The sequence below is a fragment of the Falco naumanni genome, chromosome 2 (genome assembly GCF_017639655.2).
Source record: "Falco naumanni isolate bFalNau1 chromosome 2, bFalNau1.pat, whole genome shotgun sequence".
Taxonomy (NCBI): Eukaryota; Metazoa; Chordata; class Aves; order Falconiformes; family Falconidae; genus Falco; species Falco naumanni.
In genome coordinates, this window is record NC_054055.1 from 99,281,034 (window position 1) to 99,304,059 (window position 23,026).

The 23,026-nt window shown below is 35.6% G+C and overlaps 1 long non-coding RNA gene across 1 annotated transcript in view; it reads left to right on the forward strand.

Moving 5' to 3' along the window:
• Positions 1 to 22,409, forward strand: part of LOC121082990 — a 60,396-nt gene extending 37,987 nt beyond the window's left edge. Inside the window, exon 3 of the long non-coding RNA XR_005826200.1 lies at positions 22,330 to 22,409. This is a non-coding gene — a long non-coding RNA (uncharacterized LOC121082990). The remainder of the gene's footprint in view (positions 1 to 22,329) is intronic.
• The last annotated feature ends 617 nt before the right edge of the window (positions 22,410 to 23,026 follow it).

The following is a 23,026-nucleotide window of genomic DNA, read 5'->3' on the forward strand; positions in this document are numbered from 1 at the left end:
GCTGAAGTTCTATTCATTTTCATGGTACATAAAATCTTCTAGGTATGAATTACTGATATAAAGTTTCTGACTACAGAATATATCTTGGAAATCTTTGCGGGGGGTTATTGTGTTGGCTCCCTGTCATGTGTACTGTTGCTTGTAAGATGTCAGTAGAAATTAGACATGTATGGACATTAAAATATGAACAATCAACTGAGGAATCCCTGAATGATCTTAAGTTAACCTGCTCCTCACTCAAAGGAAATTCAAGCACTGTTTCAAACAGTCTAAAGATTATTCTTATAAATTAATAATGTAGGCCTGAGTACACAGATTTGCTAATTTCAATTGGAAAACTGTAGCAATTAAATATGTTTCCTGAGAGTTTAAAAAACATTTTTTAATGGTTTATATTGTTCTCACTACTGCAATACATCTAAAGTTCAGTTTATTCTTATTCTTTAGTTTGCTGGTCTTCTAAGAAAGGTTGGCACCTTATTTAATTAAAATATTTTAAATTACAGGAAAAAAGCCAACACAACATATCCTAGTAAGTTACTTTCCTGCCTAGTCTGTTGTAAGTAACTGGTATTTTAGATCAGTCTTTAAACTGACATGACTGGATGGCTTTTTAATCCCATTCACCTGCACAAGAAGATGGCTTTACACTGTTTTTTGTAAGCAGAAACCTTTATTTAATCTATCTTCTGGTGGTACTGTCAGCATTCAGTGGCTAGAGTACTCACCTTACAGTGTCATCCTCAAAAACCTTGGCAACTGGGAAACTAAGGTGGGGGTGGGTACATTTCTTGTGCATGAATTTTTGAGGTGCCTGTGGAGAACACTGGTAACACAGAAAACCTCTAATACAAGGTTTTCAACTCCTGCTGCTGGACAGTGCTAATAGGAGCATTAGAGAATTGTGTGATTTATTTTGCTTTATTGATGTATGAAAAACAGTTTTATTTATGCTTATAGCACAAGTACCACATCTTATTGGTCCTACTGGTTTTTAAAAATAGCCATCTCCTTGTAAAATCTTTTGTGAAAATTAGGTCAACTTTATTTTTGACTTCCAAATCAGCACTGAGATTATGGGGATAATATGCTTTTTGTCCTTTATCCAAGTTGCTCCACACATGCACATGCTATTATTATTGTTTATATTTCTCTACTTTTTTTCCAGTGTCCAGCATCTCCTTAAAAGGAATTAGCATGTTAAAAAATGGATCATACAAAATATGTAGTGAGTGAAAATATAATTTGAATGCAAAAAGGAGCAAAACTAATAACATTATTACTAATATTATAAGTAGGTCCCTAGATATTCTTGGCATTTGATTAGTTAGGAAGATTTAAGTCTGGAGAAGTAACCTAATAGTCCTGGTTAGTAGAATCTAGCTCTCAACAGATGTCTTTAGTCAGATGAGTTGCCCTGTACATCCTGAATAATTAGATTGTACATGGATGGCTTGAACTTCATTGTTTGGTGCAAAGAGCTGACTCACATCTTTTCAGGTCATGTGAGCTTAATTTGGGATCTGTAATGTAATGGAGGGTAGGCTTTGTTGCACAATTCACATGCCAGACTAACAACAGGATTCTTAGGGGTGAGAGGGTTGAATGGATAAAAGCACTGCTGTATTATAGACTCACACTTTAAACCTAATTTGGAGATAGAATTTCACCTTTGTAACTCTTCCCTGCGTTCAGTCAAAAGGCACAATTGCTCAAGCTTTACACATGCCACGAATTTGGCCCTGCAGTCATAAGCAGAGATGTCACAGTCAGTTGATCTAAAGTGTGTATCAGCACTAGGCACCACTTAGAAAAATGCTTAAAAACAAGTATAAACTAAGTGCTGAGCATTCAGTTGTGGACTACCGTGTTAAACTGATGAGACAAAATGTGTTACAGAGTCTTATGGGAGGCAAATGGAGGAAACAGCTGTAGAGCTAATACTGCAGACCTGTTCCCCTCCCTGGAACACTACAGAAAGAAATAAAAAGCAGAGGTGTTTAATTTTCCATGTTCAGTTTTACAGGTGTTTATATTTATTATTTTTTTATTATTTTTTACAGTAATCAAAGAAGGAAACTGATACCATAGTTATATTTCCCTTTGCTTACTTGCTTGCTTTCTTGTACAATGACAAGGGATGGTTTCAGTGTTTCACATGGCCTTCTCAATTACTGAAGGGTAAAGGATCACATGGTTCTAAAAACTAGGTAGTAGCAGACAAGAAAAGGTGATGTAAGAAGGAAAAGAAAGGTAGATTGAGGAAAAAGAAGAGAGCCAGTGAGCCAGAAATATAGCCTGATTTTTTACATCGATAAAAACACAGGCAAAGTAGATTTCCTACCACAGACAAATTCTGTAGGAAAGTGGGGGGGGGGGGCGGGGAAGATCCTGTGTTACACTACATACATTTCATGTACATGATCATATGATCAGGCTATTTTCTATCTTTCTGATGAAATTACAAATAAATGCTATAATAATAGCATCCTCTATTAATGAACATGCATAATATTTATTCATTTTACATTAGAAAAGGGTCTGGATAAAGATAGATTTTCTATTTGAGATCCAATTCACATCTCATCTTTATAATCAAACTGACTTGTCTTGTTGTGTTAGATGGAACACAGATGGGTACTAGAAGACAGACAAAGAGGAGCAAATTGGGACAAATATCACAGGAGAGTCTCATGAAATTAAGTACAAGCATTTGAGTGCTTTATCTGAAAAAAGCCAATAAATATCTCTTTGAATCTTTGATTTCTGCTTGTTCTATTTAGATATGTTTTGTGAAAAATCGAGCAAAATAAATGTTTGGCATATATTTTTACAATCACAAAAACAGTCCTTACTGTAGTGAAATGGGATCATCTTGAACTTGAAAGTATGATGCAAATTACTATACTTATCCTATAGCAAAACGTTCTGCATCTAAGAGCTGTGCTAGCCAAGACAGTAGTCAATGTTTAAAAATAAATAATGAATGCAGAAAATAAAGCTTGAATTTTAATTCTCATGGCATGTGGAAACATAGATAGGTTTTTTTTCTGTGGGTTACATTTTTGTTCATAAATCCAGACCAAACTTCAATCTTTAATCATAGTCCCCAGCTCCAGAAGTTCTGGAAAAGAAACCAGAAACAATCAGAAGTTTTCATTTTAATATGTTTAAATGGATGTCATGGGATAACTCTTGAAATGATACATTTGTTTACAAATTAGATTTCCTAAAAGAATCACAAAGTTACAGACTATTGAGGTTGGAAGGGACCTCTGGAGGTCATCTGGTCCAACTGTCCAATGCAAGCAGGGTCACCTAAAGCCGATTGTCCAGGACCATATCCAGATGGCTTTTAAATATCTCCAAGAAGGAAGACTTCACAGCACCTCAGGGCAACCTGCACCAGTGGTCAGTCACTCTCACAGTAAAAAAGTGTTTTCTTATGTTCAGACAGAACCTCCTGAGTTTCAGTTTGTGCCCATTGCCTCTGGTCCTGCCACTGGGCACCACTGAAAAGAGCCTGACTCTCCCCTCTTTGCACCCTCCCTTCAGGTATTTGGAGATATGGATCAGAACCCCCCTGAGCTTTCTCTTGTCCAGGATAAACAGTCCCAGTTCTCTGAGCCTTTCCTCACAGGAGAGATGCTCCAGTCCCTTAATCATCTTTGTGCCCCTTTGTTGGATTTTATCCAGCATGTCCATGTCTGTCTTGTACCAGGCAGCCCAGAACTGGACACAGTACTCCAGGTGTGGCATCACCAGTGCTGGGAAGAATCACCTCCCTCGACCTGCTGGCAGTACTTTTATCTAATGCAGACCAGGACACCATTGCCTTCTTTGCAGCAAGGACACATTTCTGGCTCATGTTCAGCTTGGTGTCCACCAGGACCCCCAGGTCTTTTCCTAACAAGCTGCTTTCCAGCTAGATGGCCCCCACTATACATTAGTCATGGGGTTGTTCCTTCCCAGTTGTAGAACTTTGCACTTCCCCTTGTTGAACTTCATGAGGTTCATATCAGCTCATTTCTCTTCCTGAAGAAGAACCCAGAGACTCCTGCAAAAACTGCTGTGTCGGTGAGCTGCCTCTGTTACCTGTGCTATTAAAGACATACCTCTGAATAACCCACTACAGCAGCAGGACAGCTGAATTGTTGTAGTACCCTTCACAGGTCAATTATTTCTGACAAGAAATAGACTCTGTTAACTTTGCTGCATGTTCTAGCTGATGTGGCCATCCAGCTTTAGTGTGTACTGTGCAGACACATAAGATTTCTCAGAGCTAGGTTATATTTCTGCACAATAAGTCTATCAGTGTAGAACAATATTGTATGCAGATCAGTTAAAAGATCAGCATCTGCCTCTTACGTTCATTCAGCTTTCATTCTGTTTTCTGTCACTTAGAATAGCCAGTTGCTAATTGTATGAAGCAGTTCAATTATAATTTTTTTCTTTTTATTTTTCTTCCATTCTATTTTTTTTAGAGAGGGAACTAGTAACAATTGTAATTTTCATGGGGTTTTTTTTGTGTTTGTGTATTTTGCATTTACAAAAAATTACAAGAAACATTATCTATAATGCATGCAAGGTTATATGAAAGTAAGCAGCTATTTAGATTTAAGACTTATAACAATTGTTTGGAGTGAGGCAATCTGATTCTTAAGGGTATGAGAAAGGCTTTTGAAGGATTTGGTTCCTCATTTGTATACCGAAGCTTTGTCTAGTAAACATAAGCACCTAATTGTAAAAATCAGGATGAAAAATCTTAAAGACCTTTAGTCCATTCTGATATGTTTCCTTTTATTATTATTTTCCACAGTAATAAGAAAAACTTTTGCTTATATATCATCCCCATTTAGATCAACCAATACAATTTGTAGTTCTGTCTACCTGTCTTGGCCAGTAGCTCTTGTTCAAAGTTCCTGATTCCAACTTTCTGTAACTGTTATCTCAGCTCAGGTCTTTATTGTGAACTTAGATAATATCAACAATTTCATTGCACAGATTTAACTGTAAACAGAAACACGTGCAGGCCTGTAACATCAGTCTCTTTTTAAAAAGAGATTGTTTCATTTTTTTATTTCAGGAAAAATAGAAAGTCGATGCCTTTTTTATTCCAAACCTCTGACATACTTTTTTTAACATTTTTAAACCTGGGGAGTTTTAATAGTGAAAAGCTTGCGTGGAGACAGGCCCCATTAAATAGTATGTATTTTAAGTTTATTTTTGTAAGGTAGAAAATAAAGAAAGCAGAGAATTTATTTGTTCTGGTTTTCCAAGATATGCAGGTAGTAAAGATTCCTGAACGATGGCTGCAGTGAAAACTACGGAACAACGTTGCTGAAAAGTAATCAGGGCATCTAGGGGCTGGGAAGATTTATAAATAAAAGTGTTGTGCATGAGCTCCTAGACACCGTCAAAAGGTTGGAATGAACTTTGCTTCAGTATTTTTCCTAAAACTCTGCAAAAATGACGAGCAAAAAAAGACACTCTCCTTCATACCGCATGAGCTGTTTAGGAGAGAGCATTCAGGCAAAAGTACTTCTTGGTTATAGAATCATCCTGTTACGAGCCTGAATGCGTTTTATATTGTTAATGAGTTATAACTCACCGTCCTTCTCTTACAGCCTTTATCATAAGTTCACTTCTTACATCTCCTTGCTTCTCAAATATGAAATGGAAAAATTCTTTGCTGGAAAAACCAAAAAATCCAACAAAATTGTGAGCCAGATGTTAGTGATGTTCTAACCCTTTTTTCATGCAAGAACTGTAATACGCTCTTCACTTACATAATGAAATGCTCCTTCTCATGTAATTTATTCTTTCTTGAAACCTTAAAAGCTCTTGAGTTTGATGTTTCACTTTTTCTTCCACATATAAGAGTTAGTGCTTTTAAACAAGCAAGCATTGGCTGTACTCTGTTATAACTGATATTTTTTTCTTTGCTCTTCTTTGTATTAAAACTCCATGGTTTTGTGTGTTCAACATCATAGATAACCACCCTTCTAAAAGTACTCTTCTTGAAAAGAGATGTTTAGATAAGCACTGTCTTCAGATAGCCTCTGCAGAAACAGGGAGGGAGTAGCCATTAACTAAGGTGAGCTTCTTGTTTTATTACCACACACAGAGATAAATCTTATGCCTGCTAAGTTGTAGATGCTTTTAAAGATAACTTAGAAGTCATAGATATGAAATATACATTTATAAATTAACTACATTGCTGGTAAAATAGTTGTCTAGCTAATATACAATATTTTTTCTTTTCTTGGCAAGCAGAAGATCCGTACTTTTATTCAGGTACCAGCTTTCCAAGTCAAATTTTGTAACCTGTTAGTTACAAGATACTGCATAACCTCCAAGGTATCAGCCTGGATTTAAGACCAGTAAATAAGTAATTTATTTATTTTTTTTAATTTCCTTCAATTAACATTCTTTCAGAAAAAAAAAGAAAAAAAAAAAAGAAAAAAAGGAAAGTCAGTTTAGAGGCAAAGTTAATCTTTTCTTGGACCAAATGGACCAGAATAAATAACTATCTCTGATTCTTTGCTCCTTATGAAGGCAAAGATCCCTTTAAGGTTATGAGTAAAGGCTACAACACTGGGTCAAAGTGTCTTTGAAGGGAAAATAGATAATACATTCTCGTGATGGACTATGTCTGCTTTAGGAACACCATTAGGTGTTCCTAAACATTTAGAAACATTTATAAAAATGTAGTCCAGACTTGCCTGTAGTCTCAGGCTCATATATACAGATCTGATGGCACAAAGTAAATGTAAACCTGCACAAAAAGGAACCTGAATTCAGAATAAGCTAGATCATGACACCTTTAACCATAGCCAACATTTTTTTACTCCAGGAGTGGTTTCACTGTAATCCAACTTACCTGATACTGGTAATATATGCCTGCTTTCTGCTGGTGTGCCTCTGTGCAAAGTAATTTCTAGTCAGAGTGACAGCAGTTGATACCTGTTTTGCACAGGTGGAAACAACTAAAAAACAAGAGAATCAAGTCCTTAATAGACATGTATAAATCAAAACATCCAAAGCAATTATCTGCAACAACACATACTAGAGGGATTGTTTCCTCTCCTGTGAATTTTGCCTTAATTTTTAATAAAGAACTGGTTGTCCTGGTTTCATCTGGGGTAGGGTTAGTTTTCTTCTTAATAGCTGGTGCAGTGCTGTGTTTTGGCAATGATGTGAGAACAATGTTGATAGGACACTGATGGTTTTAATTGTTGCTGGGTGATGCTTATACTAAGTCAAGGACTTTTCAGTTTCTTGGGCCCTGCCAGCGAGACGGCTGGAGGGGCATGGGAAGCTTGGAGGGGACACAGCCAGGGCACCTGATTCAAGTAGCCAGAGAGGTATTCCATACCATATGATGTCATGCTGAGTATATAAGCTGGGGAAAGAAGAAGGAAGGGGGGGGGACATCCAACGTTATGGTGTTTGTCTTCCCAAATGACCGTTACGCGTGCTGGAGCCTGTCTTTCCTGGGGATGGCTGAACACCTGCCTGGCCATGGGAAGAGGTGAATGAATTCCTTGCTCTGCTTTGATTGTGTGTGAGGCTTTTGCTTTACTTATTAAACTGTCTTTATCTCAGCCCTCAAGTTTTCCCACTTTTACTCTTCCGATCTTATACCCCATCCCACTATTGGGGGTGTAAGCAAGTGGCTGTGTGGTGCTTGGTTGCCAGCTGGGGTTAAACCACGCCACTGGTAAAAATGCATAAAATACATCTAAGTATACTTTGAAGAATATGTGATTTAAGCATTTTCTGTTACAAATGTCAAAACCAGGTCTTGTGCATATCAGATACTTGGGCATTTCTATTTGTGCATATCAGATACTTGGCATTTGTATTTGTATTCTCTAAGTAACATCATGAAGGCTACAGACTGGTATATATTACAAAAACTAGTGGAAAGCAGGTAACTGAAGCTACTATAAAAGGCTGATGCTAATGCAGGACTACTAGTTAAAAGATTTCTCTCAAACTTCTAGTGGGAAAACCTTAAAAAATCACTGCAAGCAGAACTCTGATACTTCTATATACTTAATATGTAAGTTTCATGTGGCATAAATGTTTTAATAGCTTTTCTCCTCTTTTCGTGCTTTATATAATGTATTAATAATATATTGCAAGTTTTACAAAAATAAATGCATCAAGGAAGAGGAACAGAGTTGTCTGGCACAGCATCCCAAAGGGATCTTGATTTAAATTCTGGTGGGCATTTCAAGACTCCCCCCTAGGAAGAAGATTTTTAAAGCAGTAGATTCAAAATGCACTACACTTTTATTTTTAAAAAATGGTCCTACAGTATCAATTTTAACAGAATTCCTTGTATTGCCAATCCTGGTAACCCTATCAAACTACACTGTAAACAGCTGTCTTGTACCTACTATCTTAAAAGGAAAACTTATTTCTTGTCCCATATGCGTAAGTCTATGAACAGTATTTTTCTGTTTTCCAGAAACAGTATGTTTCTGGAATACAAAATGACAGTGTGTTGGAGACAATTACAAATCATGATTAAGTGTATTCTGCATGATTCCCGCAGAACTGCTGCAGATTATTACTGAATACAAATGAATAATGCCATGGAGAAGATGAAGGGTATTTTAATCCTTCATTCCAAAGTAATGAAATAACTGTGAAGCCCTCTAAGGAGCACAAACAAATGTTTTAGCAGTGTTGTATAAAAAACGTACATTTAAGTCCTTGCGGTTTACTAATATTGACATTTCAAGGTCAAAGTTCTCTGAAGTAAGGACATGTCATGTAAAATGCAAACACATCAATGGACATTAAAATTGAATTGCAGACCTAAGAGCAAATTTTCGACACAGAGTACAGAAAATACACATGCAGTTACAATAAATGATGAGAATTTTTTTTTCCATTTTCTGAATATTTTGTAAATTAACTCCACTGGATTTTCATAATGAATTGTCAAAAAAATACTTTCTTCATTCTATTTCAAGAGTATTTGTATTTTTAGCAAGTTAAAGAATATTTTTATGAGTTTAATGAAACTTTTTGAAGCCTTACAAGTTCCCTCAAAATGACACGTGAAGGCTAGGAATGCCTAAATGGTACATCTAGTTCCAATCACCAATTAGATCTTGTATCAGCTAAGTACTACCTTTCACATTACATCTTGGCATTAATTTCTCTGACCTTTTCATCAAATAACATATAAAAATCACTTCTCTAGTCAGTGGAGATGAGCAATTGAGGTGTAAATGTGAAAGTTCTGAGTCTCTTGAGAAGTGCCTCTCTCACACCAGTGCCTATAGAGGGAGCCTGGCTGCCACATTTTTTTAATTCTGTAATTAGGTGAGATAAATACCCATCCCTAATATGACAGTATATGACCTAACATTCCTAACAGTTAACCAATTAACTTCAAATCCCTGCACCAACAGACGGTATGTGTTATAAAACATAAAAATAAGGAGCTTTTCCTAAGAAACACCACATGTTATTAGGAAAACAATAACACAAGCAGTATATATAAGATTGTTTCAATGTAATGTTAAATGGTCCATGAGTTGAGCACAGATTTTACCTGTGCTTTACTCTCTATCTGTCATTAGTGGTGATTAATGTAAAATGATAAAGCAGTGAGAAAATTGTGAGTAACAAGGTTTGGGGACACATGCCATATCCCATTACACTAGAAAATTCAGGCAAAAAGGCTTCTTTTCAGACAACTGGGAAAATATTTTTTAAGTATATAGCAATAACAAGGAGATAAGTAATACCAACATGGTTTGTCAAGAGCAAATTATGCCAAATTAATTTAGTTTCCTTTCAAGACAAGGCAACAAATGTTTTAAACAAAGAACAGTTACCACATATTTTGAATTCCAGGTCTATTCTGTGTTAAACCTTATAAGCAAATGAGGGAAACAGAGAAGAGTTGCTAATCACTCACTATAAAACCAAAATTATATATTGAGTGATACTACTCAAGGTTCCGTCTTGGACCTCATTTTACTGGCTTTATTTCTGACTTGCTTTCTGTTGCACTAAATTTCTAGGTAAAGGCAGACTGGGAAGGACAGTAGCAATGGTGGGGGACTGGAGTGCAACGCAAAGAGGTCTTGACAGATGTAAGAAAAGGGCTGGAAACAAAGATTAAGAGGCAAATCAGTAAAAACATATGCAAAATTTCACACTTCTTTTCCCTGTAAATACATCTGAATGAACAGACTGGACATCAGTGAAAATTGGTGGCTATGGTATTAGGTAGCCTAAAGAAGAAAAGCTTGAAATGAAACATCGTAACAGTTTTTGGATATTCACAAATAAACTACTTATTCCTGATGTCTACTGCTGCTATGAAAAAAAAGGTATGGATCAATATGTAATGAGAGAAACTCAAATTATGCAGAAGAAGGAAAAGACAATGGTGATGATGACAAAGGAATAACTTTCCAATTCTAAAGCTAGTGATGCCTGGGAATCTCATGGGACCTTGTTGGTCAAGGAGCAATGGACAAGATCTCCTCTTAAACTTTTTCTAAGCTTACATTATACCATGACTCTTTACTTTGGAAGTAGAACATTGTGAGTTACATTTCTTACTTGTTTCTTATAATGAAAATGGATTTGTGCTTCTTCCAAAAATATAAACTAACTGGTGAAAGAAAATCTTTTAAATTTTGAACTATGCTAATGAGGTCATCTGCCCTCCTGTTAGCTTTTGTGATGGTTAAAGGTGGATCATTAAAACCACGGAAGGAGAGTCATCTTTTCCTTGCACTATAAAGGCATATGTGATGACCTATAGCACCTTCTTTTTAATGTTGATCTGGGAGGAAAAGGAGATCTTTTTTTGGCTTTAATTTAGGAAATGCTATTTCTAAATTAAACACAAATACATTTTTAAAAAGGGAAAATCCAGGAAAGCTTCTTCCTTTTTTGGACTTAGTGTTACCCATAACTGGGTTGGTAATGATTTAATGATGACTTTGATAGCAGTATGATTAGTCTTATTATTTGTTATTTCTGAGGACAATTTAATAGGGGTACATGTACAATTGATAAAAAACTGATGCTGCAGCAGTACCATCATTAACAAATGCAAAAACAAAACCATAGTCTTAAATCTGGCACAAGGTTGGCTCTTTTAAGCGCATGCAGTGTTTCTACTGGTTTAAAGGGAATCATGCAAATATATCTAAGATAAGATTTTGTTGCAAGCAACAAAGAAATTTCTTCTCTTTTTGGAAGCAAAGTCTTCAATATGAATTTTCTTTTAATACATTCTCCATGGATAAGCACAGTAACTCCAGAACTATATGGAAATATGATATTTCAGAAACAGCTTCATAATTATTGCTATCCAGTGGTTTAAAATGTCCATTAAGATATTGTTGCTCTCTCTTATAACTGAAAAAGTCATGGCAAATTTTAGTTCTGATACATAGCCATATCAAGTGTTCACAATACTTCCTTAATTATGGTCTTATATTTCAATAAATAATTAGAATATAAAAATCTTATAATCTATTTTATACTCTTTCCAGTACACCTCCCTAACTCTACAGAATTTGTATTGTGCTTCTCTGCATTTGAGGTGACTAAGTAATGTGATTGACTAAAGAGAATATAATGTTGGACTGAAATGTTTTGTGTGACCAAGCTGACTGAAATGGCAAAGATGATTACTGTTTATTTCTTGCTGTGTCACAATAAGTCTCTAGAAAGCACATTTCACGGCATGGCGAGCTAGCTGGCAACCATGCAAATAAGTGCCTGAGATATAGGCAGGTACTACAAAGAGTCATATTCTTCTGTGATTTTTTAAAATTCAACTTTGCAAAATCTACATCTTTAAATAAATAATTCATATTCATTGATTGTGGCCAGTGACTTCAATACAGAATGATGTTCAGAAAAATGTCAGAAAATTTAATCTTTAATCATTAGATTTAATACTTAGTGACTTATTTAGAAAGGAGTACAATTTTTTTCTCCCAAATCTGGTAAGAGTGAGAAATATAAGACCTACCAATAATTTATTTTTATATTGCGCTTATGTTACTACATCTTAGTAATCATCAATGCTTATCTGCTGAAACAGTGTATTTCAAGTTGCATGACTGAAATCTTGTAACCACAATACTGTTTTCTGCTGAATAAATAATGATGAATATGTATCTGAATATATGAGCATGTATACATCTATATGCTTTGCTACTAAAGGTAAGTAAACTTCTCCATTTATTACAAACAGCAAACATGTTTGTTGCTGTACTACGTTACTGAGCATTTGGAACCTAGCCATGTGTAATCCAGTGGCTGTTAGAAAAGAAAACAGAATAAATTAGTATTATTTTGTAGCTTCTTTGCCTGACATCAAAAGTTTAAAAACCCAGAGTCAGACTGCCTCTGTGGTATGTATTCATGCTGTTGATTTCTTAGACTTTGTGTTCTCTTTGTATCAATAAGAATAAAGAAGATTCCAAGAAATATAGAAATATAGAAGAAATATGTAGACTCGTAAAAGCAGATCATTTATTGGTAACTTAGCAGTAGAAAAGTTCTATGTATAGCAGAATTCGAGAAAAAGAAAACCTGCAAGAGAATCAAGTCTTAGATATTAGCAGAGCTCAAAAGCAACAACAGTGTTGAAAGCTGAGTGAAACAAAGCAATGTATTATCCTAGAGATTGATCTTGTGTGTTTAATTGTATGCATTCTAAGTACTTCCAGCAAAGTCATTGAGACTACTTGGAGTGCTTGAAGCATGTGCATAAATCTTTACAATAGCAGGGCTCAAAAATCAATACAGTATGTACCTAATCATTTTATATTAAGAAAATACTGTCGTAAAAATATGAAGTGCCTCATCTGTCAGGATCTGAGGCATATTCTTGATTAAAAATGACTGCTTATAGGGTATGACTCTCCAGTAGAAGAAAGCCATCTCCTTGATCACTAGAGTAGCTGATAGAGAACAGATTTTAAAGATTCTTTTGCTGGTTTTGTTTTAATTATTTTCCTGTACTGTTTTGGAAAATAGGAGAAAACAACATGACTTTCTTTGTGAAAATAGTGACAGCTTCAAAATTTTGCAAAAACTGAGGGAATAGAGCAATGCTTTACTTTGGCTATGACAAACTCAGCAACCTGTTCATTTTCTGAGGAAGGAAAATATGAAGAAATGTCAGGAAAACTTACTAATTATATTAATTGAATATCTTCCTTCTGTCTTTTAAAAAGAAACTTTAAATATAATTTAGAAAAATATCCTGGAATTATTTTTATTTTTATTTTTGTTTTTATTTTTTTTTATTTTTATTTAAATTGGCAAGGATGAGATTCTATTTAAAGTTTAAAACAGTTTATGATAATGGACTGAACTTGCCAGAGTTTTTTGCAATTAAGTATATAAAACTCTGACAATGCTGAATGGTGAGTGATCTTCAGAGGTGGTAGTAGTGGGTATATACTTATAGGGATCAAACACATCTGATTATTGAGTTCAAACTCTGAAATGCTGTGTATTTCTACAAGAGAATTACAGTAAAGTATCAATATTGCTATAGTTGAGCATGAAACCACCTCTCTGTATCAAGGTCAAGACTCCTATCTAATCAGATATTAACACATTCATTCAGATTGTCTTGCAATCCTTTGTCCCTCATGGACTGCACGATAGGCTTAGTGACCCCTAATTATGGTCACAGAGAAAGTCATTAATGAGATAGTGCCCTTTGGCTCACATACACAGAGCAAAAACAGAAGCAAAAAACCTAAACCCAACAATAAAACAGCAACAAAATGCAACAAAACCCCAACCAACTAATGAAAACATGCTTCCAAGCCTCTCCAAACAGAATGAATTTGAACCCAAAATTTACAGTATCTGAGAGTATCTATCTATCTATCTATCTATCTATCTATCTATCTATCTATCTATCTATCTATCTATATCTATATCTATATATCTATATCAGTCAAATAAGGTAGTTTTCCCTCCCAATTTCTGTTTTGTTCTGGGTTTAGTTTTCGATCAAGGAAATGGTGTGATTGAAGGCAGCAGGGGGAAAGACACATTGTGGGGAACCCAGAGTAATGCTGGAAAGCAAGACAAGAAGTGTACTGGGGCCATAAATTTCTGCTGCATTCTAACAGAAATTGGGAGGTGGTTGGGTAGCCTAGTGATGAACAGAAGAATTTATAGTTTTAAATATTATCCTCAGTGTAAGGGAAAGGGATGAAAATTATAACATATGTGGTACTGTTGCTATAAAGTAGGCTAAGTGTTTGAGTTTGGGGCTAACATAGATTGCTCCTTTTCAAAAGTTCTCACAAGGTTTGCATTAGCAACCAGAAGCCACCATAGTCTGTCCATAATTGGCCATTTGCCATATTTCCAGGGTATTCTGCATCATCAGGAGATGAAAGAACAGAATTAAGTTTGGATTGACATATGTATATAACACTGTTATTGTTTAATTTCAAGTGGTAGGAATACTGTTAAATCTAATATGCTGAAAGGCTAATTATGACATGTTAACAAAGGTATATTTTATACCTTTTACATATATATTTATAAATATTTGTATATATGCTTATATACATGAGGACACTGGTGTATGCATATATATATATATACATGTACAAACAGAGTGGGCCTAATTTAGAAGCTTAATGTGTTCTGTCACCCTGAAATATGATTGTCAAAACAGAAAGAGCAGTTCAGTTCATCAGCCATACCTTCCTAAACTGAATAAGAGAGAAGCAGGCATCCCTGGAAACCTATCAAGACAGATCATATCTTCTCAAGTTGGAGAATTCCTTCTCTAAGTTGACTAGTTGCTGTGGAAAGAAGGCCAACTAAATTGCTATAAAGACCATAAGTAGATTTAAAGCCAGCCTGGGAGTGGGTTCCATTCTGGTTTTATTGTATGTATTATTGTTCTTAATCTTTTTAATAGCTGTTGAATGCTTCTAATTCACATCGCAGATTTAGATTATCTGCAGAGATGGTGGCTTTATCCCAGTCAGTGTCCAAACTCCAATTAAAGTAAATACAGGTCAAAGGTTCAATTCAGATTGTTGATACACAGGTATCGATTCATACCAAATATGTATGAAACAGGACTGGAAGGTAACGTATTTGCAATTGCTCCTGCTTTACTCCAGCAGAGATTTGTTTTATTCTACCAGTGTATTCATCAGTCATTTGCCATTCTTTCAAGTTTTGGGCCTAGTAAGTTATTACAACTAGCTGTGAAAAGATACTTGTTGAATACACATTCAATGGAATTTTTTTTCATCATTTTCTACCCTGAATTTTAGTGTCCATATAAGCACAGCTTGACATACATAGTATGACAATTAGTACCATTTCGTCTATTCTAATATGAAAACCTGAAGAAATTCAACATCGTGTTTCAACACCCAGCTGCTGTTGACCAATGGGCACAGTACTGAGAAGGTAACACACTGCAGGCAATGTCACTCAGACTTGGTTCTTTGTGATGGCTTCAGTTTTAACTGATGTTAAAGGTTGAGTTAAGAAATTTTAACTTTTGCCTGTAAGTAATTGTTTCTTATGGACAGCATGTTGTTGTGGCCATTAATTGAGGTCACTGATTAATAAAGGCAAACCTTATTTTGATTAGAAAAATGGAAAAATAAAGCTATGAACAAGAAAAGAGAATTGTAAAAATCTGAGTCAATCTTTTAATGAATATATCAAAAAAGAAATGGACTTTAAGGAATAAAGCAATTCATATAAATAATTTATCAAGTGTATTTTCCTCATTAAGGATAAATTTACTGTTGCTGGGACAAGTGTTCAAGCTGTTGTGAAGGTTTCACTCACATTTGATGAGCAATGCTTAGTGATTCATTCTCAAGAATGGGACTTAAAATCCCTGATATCGCAAGATGCTTGAGGTGGATGATGGCATAACTGCCCATTGGAGTACACAATTTTTTCTGGTGTACATTTGTTTATACAAACAGATCATAAGGAAAATCCTTAATATTATTTAAATAACTACATAAGGAAAGAATAAAACTGAAGAACTCCTGAAAGAGACTGAGGATAGGAAAATTTTTTACTGGATATATTTTTTGTGAAAACTATATGCCTTATAAAACGTATTACGGTTTTGAAACGTGCCTCTACAGACCATTCAAGAATTATTGATTTTCAGTGATTGCCAAATATGTAAGAAACCAATAATAAAAAGTACATAACCATCTACACTGAGCAAGTACTAATTCTGTCACATTGAATAAAATGGTATGGGACAGAATTTTATATAAGATACGGGCATTCATATTTTGTCTAAATGTCTATCTTCACATAATGTACATGTGCACTGGATCTGGTTAAGAATTTTCTTGAAGGACTGATGAACCTCTGAGATCTGAGCGCTTTTAGAAATTTAACCTGTCAAGAATTATCTTGATTGTGTATTTGGGATTGAAACAACACATACTTTTGAATGATAATGTTTTCTTTCTCTTATCCTTATTAAAGTTTTTATAAACTGTAATAGGAACTATACTTATCTAACCAGGAGTAGGGTTTCCCTCTACACTTAAGATAATCATTCTATCACCTCATAAATATTTGAACAAATCAGTTCTGAGAGGAGTAGGAAAAACAGGCATCTAAGGTAATTGAACTATACAATCTTCTGGAATTATATTTTCATGCTCATGTTCTGAGCTTTAACATTGATGCACAACAAACTAAAATCCTCTTACACAGTAAAACTGAAAATGCCATTTCAAAAGAAAGAGAAGAATATCAAGTATTTTAAATGTTGCAGGGCTTACTCATGAGTCTAGAATATCAATAAATCAGATTCTGTAAAAGGATCCTGACTCTTTAATTTTCAGCAGAACTTGATAGAATAGTGTTTCAGTAGTTTTTCTGTTCTTTCTAATTAAATAAACAAACAACAACAAAAAAAACAAAAAACAACACCAACCACTCCCAAGATTAAAATGCATACAGAACTCAAGAGAAATTTAATTTAAAACAACTTTACAGGAGGGACATAAAAGTAGCTCACTGTCTTAGATTAAATAAAACTCTATACAATAAACTGTATACATTTACCAAAAGTAGGAGAAAAGAAAATTGCACGTACGAGAAATGAGTGTGTGTCTTGCCGTGTTTCTCTCAAAAGCTAGGGGAGTGAGTATTGCTGGGGAATGTGAGAAGGGTGACAACAAACTCCCTAATTTTGAGAATCCTCACAATGACATCCAGAAAATTTCCCTGCAAATAGATATTATTTTTCATGTGAAAGTGTAAAACAATATTTTCATAAAAGATAATCTCAGCAAAGTTTTGTACTTCCTAAAGTATATACTGGTATGCATGACAATGGGATATTTCATGGGTGGTTTCAAACAAATGCTAGGAGAAAACTGGGTCACGAGTGCTAGAAATGGCATAGATATACTGTTAAGGGATAAAGCATAGATACACCATTACAGTCTAAACAAATGAATGAGTTGGGCTACCACGCAAATGTTTCTTCAGGTGGTCCTAATTCTTTGTAGAAAATTAATTAACATTTAATCCCAAATTTTTTTTCCATATGATATTTTCCTTTTTGTTGAGTACCAATTAAAAAGCTGTTACAGGAATAATCTATAAGATATGGTCTACACTCTATAGAATGTTAACATACCCTTTTGATGTAACAGGATCTGGTAATAAAGGATGAGATAAGAATTAAAATGTTGGCGAGGAATTTTTTAGTGTGTATTTTTGGTAACATAGGGCATCACATCAAAACCTAGAAGTCTACACAATATGTGTTCAAATTCCAACACAATTTTTCTCTGAAAAGTTTTCCAGCTCAAAATGAAATTTTGGATATAAATAGGTGGGCAACAAGGGCTAACCTAACCCATCACTAACCCAAGGGTGTAAATGTGACTCACCGGGAAGACTGGAGACCGAAGTTTGTCTTCCTGCTCTGTCTTGAACCTGCATATTTTATATTCAAAGTAAATGCCATTACCAGTGAACTATAAAGTTAATCTCTTTCTCTGACCTAATGAATATTCATTTATATAAACAAAATAGAACAGTCTCAGTAACAATGAAGGAAAGAGAGAGAAATGTAGGTTATTCATATGTATTATACTGATTACAGGGGCCAGAAATTCAAAATGAAAGCTGACATTCACACATTCTGCCAAAAGGGAATCACAAAAAGCATGCTAAACGCAAATAAGCAAACAAAACTAGTAAATACTGATAAAATTACATGTTTTAAAGATTCTGCATGTCTGTAAGAATGGCTTGTTTCAGTAATAGCTTGAATTTGTAATTTCCAGCAAATGGATTCTTCTGTAATCCTTATGCCCCCTCCCACACCCTTCCTGTTAATTTAAACTCTGCTTGTGCTGCTGCTGTCAGCTCATCACAGCTGCAATATCAGCCTTAAAAGAGCTAGACAAACTGGATCCATCTTTTCCAGGATGTATGTTACAGACAGTCATTTGTCTTACATCACTTTTTTACAAAAGAAAATTTATAACCTTTGTAAGTCTCACAAATGTAACTTCTTGTGCCAGCCAGGACATCAGTCTCTAATGCTTTGCAAGATACTTTTGTATGTCTCTCTTTCTGGTTTGGATGCCTAAATCTAAATTACTTTTGTAACTATTCAGATTGATTTAAACTTTCTTCAAAAGCTATCACTCCCATTTTAAGAGGAAAAATTGTAATCCATGCATGCTAGATTTATGATGAAAAACTGTCAAAATGAAAAATTAGTGGCATAAGTGAAAGTTTCAATGTTTCATATTGCTAAAAGTCGTAAGATTTAAAAAGGTGTAAAGAAAGGTAAAAAAAAGGTATTCTATTTAGATTTGGGTTTTTTAGTGAAATGTGTACTTATTTTTATAGATGCTTCAAAGAAATGAGGAGGGGAAAACCACTCTGTTGAAGAACTTTTAATTTATACTTTCAAAGCACACCCATATACTGATGTCATAATCTGGAAAGAAATATCCTTAATGTTTATCCCTAGAAAATAAATCAAAGTACCTAATTATAGGTTTTGAAAATCAATATTTTACTTTAAAAGCTCCCATATTCTATTACTTAATGTCTCAGCTGAAGGCCTGCTCCTCTTGTGTGTGAGTTCCCAGCATTTAGAAGTATAATCTTGCTGTTATTGTCCCCAGTCACAAAAAAAAAATAATGGAATTCCACTACAATGTCATATTCATACTCACTTAGCAATACTCATTACCCCTAACCTTTTGCCTTAATGGTTCTTATATTTTAAATCTACATTTGTATTATTTGATGTAATAATATACACCCATTGATTTAGCTCTAAAGGCCACCCAAAGAAAGAATGTGAGCTAAAAGGAGAGGGTGCAGGACTATCAACTGTTCTATGTTAGTTGTCAGTTTTCAAGTCAGGATACTTTAGACACGTTTTTAGTCCTTTGCATCATGTTAAATGAGTTTTAAGTAGGTCAGATGGGGTTCTCAGCATAAAGGTGTCTGTCTCTGTGTAATGTGGTTCAAATGGCTGTAGGGGGGCGTGATTCATTGTACATTCCACATCACTTCCAAATATAACCCTGCTTTTTTTGTGTGCAGATCACTGTATAAAGAAGTTATTTAAAGAAGATTTAATAATAGTGTTACCATATATTTTTCTGTATTGTGCTATATCAATTTCTTCATAATAAAGAATAATCAGTTTATTACAATGACGTATTTTTGATGGATTGAATTGAATTTGTCATTCATTATTATAAACATTATTATTTAAGATCATATTAAAAATACTGTAACTAGCATTTTTCTTGATATCTAGTATTTATAATTCATGAGTATATCTATGTGCCTGTGAATATGAAAGAGACGTACACAAAGTGATACCAGGCATGTGGGCAAATCAGCTATTGTGTTTACACATGCCTGAACAGCAACAAATTTTCTAAGCTAATTGGCAATGTGTGGTGCATTTCGAGGGCAGGAATCAACATTATTAATAAACTGAGAAAAGATATAGATATTTCAAAAGAATAAATTTATTTAGTTAAGCAGAGGTTTGATATTAAAGTTATCCACAATATGAAGGTATTAGTTTAATAGATAATATGATTTTCTTTCCCAGGTAATTATTATTTCATTTGTACTAAATATTTAAGTCAATAACAATTTTAATTTATTTATTTTTAAATGAAATTTTTGCAAGGGAGGTGAGACAAATCTTAGAGGAATGTAAAGGACTACCTGCCCAGTTAAGAAGGAGAGGTTGATATCACCTTTACGGTTAATTTCACCCAGAATTAGATGGCTGAAGAAGGAAAAAAGTGCCTCTGGGCATAGCCATCCATAGGGGATGACTGCATGATTATTGTGTTTGGCTTTTAATCAGTTTTTGCTTTATAACTGTTTGTGTATCAAATGGCTGCAGGCTTCATGTTGAAAATGTTAACTCAAGAAGGGGACCCAAAGGTCCCCTGGCTTAGCGCTTTCTCTCCAAAAGCAGTCAATAACCATTGCCTAGCCAGAGGAACGTAGTGCAAACACAGTGTGATTCTCCTCTTGTATGTTCTTCTTACCACCTGTCAATCAAATATCTAAGCAATTCCTAAGCCAGTGCAGCCATCCAGACAGTTGTGGTCTTCCAAGACTTCTTGTATTCTCCAATCTCTTAACAACATTCACAACACAATTGCTCACCACCAGCTGACTGATGCCCAAACAGTCCCTGAGCAGCAATCAGTGGCTCTGAACACTTTTCCCCAATATATATACTAAATATGACGTTCTCTGCTATGGAATATCCCTTTGGCTAGCCTGTGTCAGCTGCCCTGGCTGCGTCCCCTCCCAGCTCCTTGTGCAGCTGATCACTGGCAGAGCATGGGAAACTGAAAAGTCCTTGATTTAGGGTAAGCGCTACTCTGCAACAGCTAAAACATCAGTGTGTCATCGACCTTATTCTCATACTAAATCCAAACCACAGCGCTGTATCAGCTACTAGGAAGAAAATTAACTCTATCCCAGCTGAAACCAGGACAAGAGGTTATTACTAGGCCATTACTAGATTCTTTCTTGAGTTAAACTGTAACTGAAGGAGACATAGGAAATAGAGGAGGAGGAGAGGAGAGGAGAGGAGAGGAGAGGAGAGGAGAGGAGAGGAGAGGAGAGGAGAGGAGAGGAGAGGAGAGGAGAGGAGAGGAGAGGAGAGGAGAGGAGAGGAGAGGAGAGGAGAGGAGAGGAGAGGAGAGGAGAGGAGAGGAGAGGAGAGGAGAGGAGAGGAGAGGAGAGGAGAGGAGAGGAGAGGAGAGGAGAGGAGAGGAGAGGAGAGGAGAGGAGAGGAGAGGAGAGGAGAGGGGCTGCAGGCCCAATGTCTGATAATGCTGTCAGAATTGCAGAGCTACAGACAGTGCCATGAAGAATGTCTGTATTGCACCGCTGGTAAAGGAAAGGGTTGTGCAAGATATGGACAAAATCTGTAACTGGAGGGGATGGTGAGGGGCTCCATTTTGGAGTGCAGAGCCTTTCAGAACCAGGAGAGACCAGTTTAACCTTTTCAGTAAAACCATGTAAGGCTAAGACTGCCAAGGTAGTGGTGTGAGACTTAGCAAATCTGGGTATGGGTGCAGCAAAACTGAGACCAAAGAGGGAAAAGTAATTGTTGGTGTGTTATTTGGGAGGAGATTGGGGGAGAGAAAGTGAAGCAGAAGAGTGATAAAAGGGAGGGCGGAGGAAGAGGGAAAAGGGATAAGGAATAATACAAATCAAGTGAAGATGTGCCTACTGAGCAGTCCTGGTCTTGATCCTTGCAATAGAAATTATGGCAACAGAATCAACCTATTGCTCTGACCATACTATGTATGTCAAACACACTTTTCCAGTCAGGAGGACCAGAGGGGAGAGAGTGCTTTCTCTGACTGGGAAAGGACCATTTGGTGTGACCAGTGTTGATGGTCATACCCAGCCTGAGGGTAGTGGCTTCTTCTAAATCTCTTCCTGATAATGACTCAGGTGTGTTTTTTACAATGCACAAGCTATAATTTGGGAGTGGGTCTCAGCTTCTCATTGATGTTATTTGTGCAAAGAGATGGATCTCCAGAAAATGAAAAGAAGTTTTGTGCAGCCAAAGCATCTCAGCAATAATCCATCTTTGCACCCTTTGAGGCTGTATTGCAATTCCCTCCAGTGCGTTTAAAACTCCCACCCTTTACAGAGATACTGTTTGGTTTTTTACATTGCTGAAACGACATAATGTAATGTAAGAAGTCTGAACATCTCATCTTGTATTTTTGTTGTTTGTATCATTTACAGATGATCATTGGACTTCAGTTGCAACTTTGCTAATTCATGTTATGTATGTGACATTGCCCAACTGCAGAAGGATATGGCCAATTAGTCCTCTTGGATATGAAGTAGTAAAGATTTTCTTCATATGTGAAGATTTTCACATAAGATGAAGGGGGAGAAAGAAAGAAAGAAAGAAAGAAAGAAAGAAAGAAAGAAAAAGAAAGAAAGAAAGAAAGAAAGAAAGAAAGAAAGAAAGAAAGAAAGAAAGAAAGAAAGAAAGAAAGAAAGAAAGAAAGAAAGAAAGAAAGAAAGAAAGAAAGAAAGAAAGAAAGAAAGAAAGAAAGAAAGAAAGAAAGAAAGAAAGAAAGAAAGAAAGAAAGAAAGAAAGAAAGAAAAGAAAGAAAGAAAGAAAGAAAGAAAAAGAAAGAAAGAAAGAAAGGAAGGAAGGAAGGAAGGAAGGAAGGAGGGAAGGAAGGAAGGAGGGAAGGAAGGAAGGAAGGAAGGAAGGAAGGAAGGAAGGAAGGAAGGAAGGAAGGAAGGAAGGAAGGAAGGAAGGAAGGAAGGAAGGAAGGAAGGAAGGAAGGAAGGAAGGAAGGAAGGAAGGAAGGAAGGAAGGAAGGAAGGAAGGAAGGAAGGAAGGAAGGAAGGAAGGAAGGAAGGAAGGAAGGAAGGAAGAGAGAAGTTGATTTAAGTTATAAAATGCAAGTTAGTGAAGTTAAGA